This window comes from Tamandua tetradactyla, chromosome 26 (genome assembly GCF_023851605.1).
Source record: "Tamandua tetradactyla isolate mTamTet1 chromosome 26, mTamTet1.pri, whole genome shotgun sequence".
Classification (NCBI taxonomy): Eukaryota; Metazoa; Chordata; class Mammalia; order Pilosa; family Myrmecophagidae; genus Tamandua; species Tamandua tetradactyla.
Window position 1 is genome coordinate 42,657,160 of NC_135352.1, and position 4,387 is coordinate 42,661,546.

Below are 4,387 nucleotides of genomic sequence, written 5' to 3' on the forward strand. Positions count from 1 at the left end.
TAACATATTTTTCACAAAAGAAAAACAAGTTAAGGCTTACTAGAGAGCACCTGATTATATAATATGGCTGAAGGGAAAACAATGTCATAACATTCTTAGAAAAAAAACACAGAACTGCACAACAAAAAAAGTCTAACCCTAATATAATAGCTAATGGTATAATTATAATAATATTGTTTAATCACTTGTAACAAACGTACCATACTAATGCAAAATGTTAATAATAGAGAAAAGTGGGAGGAAATGATATATGGAAATTCTGTACTTTTCTCTAAGTCAATAGAAAACAGGGGAAAAAACACATTCTTAGCTATGACAAAAGTATGAGCAATGAAAGAAAAAAGCAGATAAATTTGACCTTATCAAAACTAAAGACTTTTGTGTATCAAGAAAGTGAAAAGAACCTACAGATTGGGAGAAAATAGTTGCAAATCCTATATCCGATGAAAAGTTAATATCCAGACTACATAAAGAACTCTTACAATTCAACAACAGAAAGACAAACAACTCAATTTAACAAATGAATATAATTGCTGAATTATTAAAATGATATTTCTTTCAGTCTTCAGTATCTTAGAGCAGCTAGAAGTAATAACCTAAAATTGTAGAGTTGTAACCCATACCAAACTCTGAAATCTGTTCTACGACTAATTGTGGTTCTGTTCTTTGAAATTTATTGATTTCTTGTATATATGTTATTTTTCACAAACAAGAAAAGTCGATTGTGTGGTATTAAAAAATATATATTTAAGCCTTCTAGCCTCCTATATTCTGGAGCAGCTAGAAGGAAAAATCTGAGCGGATGGACCAGATGGTATGGTAGCCCATGACAAACTCTGGGATCTGTCCTGTAACTACTTGTTGAAGAGTGCTTTGAAAACTATTGCTTTTTTCTTTCTTTGCTTTGTATATATGTTCTTTTATACAATAAAAAGTTTTAAAAAATGGATAATGGATTTGAACATTTTTCCAAAGAGGATATAAATATGACCAATTAACATACAAAAAAATGCCCAACATTAGCCATTAGGGAACTGCAAATAAAAATCACGGTGAGATACTACTTCATACCCATATAGAGAACCATTATTTTAAAAACTAAAATGGGCAAGTGTGGGAGAAAATGCAGCGAACATGGAGCACTTGTACGCTGTTGTTGGGCAAATAAAATGATACAGTTACTATGGAATAAAGTATGGCAGTGCCTCAAAAAGCTAAACATAGGACTATCATGTAGCTTGGCAATTCCATTTCTCGGTATATACACAAAGAAACTGAAAATAGGGACCCACAAATACTTGGACACGAGTATTCTAGTACCATTATTCACAGGAGCCAAAAGACGGAAACAACCCAAGTGTTCACCCACAGAAGGATGGATTTCGTAGATTGAATTATATCCCTCTCAAAGGTATGCTCGAGTCCTAGCCCTTAGCTGCATTCATGTCATCTTGTTTGGAAATACGACCCCTGAAGGTTATTTTTTATGATGAGGCCATAATTGCGGTTGAGTCCCTGTCCAATATGACTGGTTTCCTTATTAGAAAAGGAAACTTAGTCAGCGTCAATAGGACAGGCACCCAGAGAGAAGAAAGCCAGGAGACCAAGGCAGAGGCTGAGTTGTGGCACAAGCCAAAGAATGCGATGGACTGACAGAAACCACCACCAGAACCCCCAGACCTTGTGTAGCTCCACCAACACCTTGACTTCAGACTTCAAGCCTCCAAATCCGTGAGACAATAAGTGACCACTGTTTTAAGCCACACCAGTTTGTTGTGCTTTGTCATGGCAGCCTACTGAAAATAAGACAATGGATAAACAAAACGTGGTACATGCACACGGTGAAATATTGGTTGGACGTAAGAAGAAATGAAGTTGTGAATCTTGCTGCAACATGAATCAACCTTGGAAAACAACAGGCTGAGTGAAATAAGCAAGATACATAATGAGTTATATTACAGGGTTTCACTTAAATGAAGTATCTAAAAATAGCAAATTCATGGAGATAGAAGGCGTATTACAGGTTATGAGAAGATAGTTTGAAGGGAAACAGAGGTGTTGCTTGGTACGTTTAGAGTATTTATAAATTCTGGAAATTTGTAAATGAAAATGTTTAAACCCAGAGAATAGTTTATTTCTATTTTCAAGTAAAATTATTTGTAAAAAATTTTCTAACAAAGTTAATCTCAATAGTATCTGGTTAGTTATTACGTTTAACTTCACAAATAAATTTGATCTAAATTTTTCAAGTTGATATCAGAGGACTCAGTCAATACTTTCAAATGCTAATCTATGCAAAACAAGCATAAATGAAAAAATCGTTATTCTTGTCACTGAAACAGCAACTTAACACTGACTATTATTTTCTATTTTTCATTACCAAGGCTATCAGCTGGTATTCAAGCAATAATACGTAACAAAATATATTACTAAAAATGATTGTGAAACAGAGAAAGAAAACTAGAAAAAAATTGTGGCTAGGACACAGGAAAGTTCTGCAAAATAGACTATTAAAGAAGTGAGACACATGACTACATGGAGACGATGGACTTGATACCAGCCCCAGGCTTTTCCTAAAACTCAGATTTAGTCATTTGCTTTTTGATCTTGCAAACCAATGGAGGCTATAATGGGGGAGCGGAGGACCTAAAAAAAACAGACAAAGTATCAGATAAAACAGTGAAATTATCAATCAAGACAAAGAGACTGTTATTCCAGAAAATTCAATATAATGTCATAGAACTGGAAGGGAGTTTGATGGATTCCTTCGATGGGTAAATGTGTAGTAAATAATTTGGCCTTAACCAAAGAAGACATCTGGCCTTTGCTGTTGGCTTCTAGAAGGTTCCCTGTGTTTGCCTGTGGGCCTTGGACCAGCCAGAAAGGAGCAATGTGATTTAGGGCACAGGCTGGCCACACCCACGCATATCATCGCAGAGTAGATGCCGACTAGACCAGAAACAACAGTGTGGCTTCAGGTGGGCACTTTCAATTACATGACATCAGCGGAACTGACCCCAACCATGGGAGCAATCAATCAGCTGAACATAGATGGGTGATGAAGCTCCAGTAAAAACTGTGGACCCTGAGCCTCAGATGAACTTCTCTGGCTGACAGTACTCTAATACATGCATAAATATTATATGCACAATACCTACTAAATAACATATGCATAAATACCAGGAGCTTAATAAGTCCTGATCCAGAGGAAAACAGCAATGGATGCTCCAGAGGAGGCACTCTCCTGGACTTCACCCATACTTCCTCCCTTGTTGATTTTGATTTGTATCGTTTCCCTGTAATAAACTATAACTTTGAGTATAACAGCTTTCAGCAAGTTCTGTGAGTCCTCCCAGCGAATGATGAGGGTAGTTTCAGGAATCTCCTGAATGTGCAGTTGGTGTGAGAAGTGAGGGAAGTCTTGTGGACTACGTGTGATCATCGGCTCTAAACTTTGCAGTCTGGTTAGCTCCAGGCAATAAAGGACTGAACCTCAACTGAAAGTAATAATTCAGAATCCCATGTCAAAAACTCTTTAGAGAGTTTCTTTACCAGTCCCTACAGAAGCTTAAGTCTTTCTTTTAGTGGGTGGTGGGATGGTGGCTCAGCAGCAGAGTTCTCGCCTGCCATACCAGAGACCAGGGTTTGTTCCCGGTGCCTACCTTTGCAAAACAAAAAAGCTTCCTTTTAGTCAAAACCAACAAGTTCTAGAGATTTTCAGAACTAAAGTATTTCCAAATAAGCTATTCCTTTTCCTCCATTGTCTTCAATACACACCAACAAACAATACAGAGCTGACATTTAGCAGGCAGTAAATTAAATGGTGAGGTGATTTAATTCATATTGAACCATATTAAGTGAAATGATACCAATTTTGGAAGAGTAGTATATATTAAAAGACATAAGGTTTACTACATGAAATGTTGAATTTAATAGGTACCACCAAAACTCTAGAATAAGAAATCATAAAAACAAGCATATACCCCTCAAAAAAGGAGAATTCTATTCTGGAGATGTTAACAATAGCTAAATTCTGTTCAATTTTTTTCTGATCTATATGCTACTACATAATAATTTAATAAATTATTTAATTGAGATTCTCATTTTAAAATAAATTTTAGAGCAATAATTAAAATTCCCAACATATATTATGCACTTTTATGGCCTCCCATTACTTAGGTGCTATTATGTTATCCCAGAGACAAAAAAAAGTTATAAAATAGTCTTTTTTTCTGTTTCTATATATTACTATGATTAATGCAATAATAGGTATCCTGTGTTTAATACTGTGTGTCTTTATATATGTACACATGGAAGAAATTTCTAAATTAAGTTATTCATGTTATAAGAACTTCTATAAATATAAAAACTTCATTAGAAAGACATG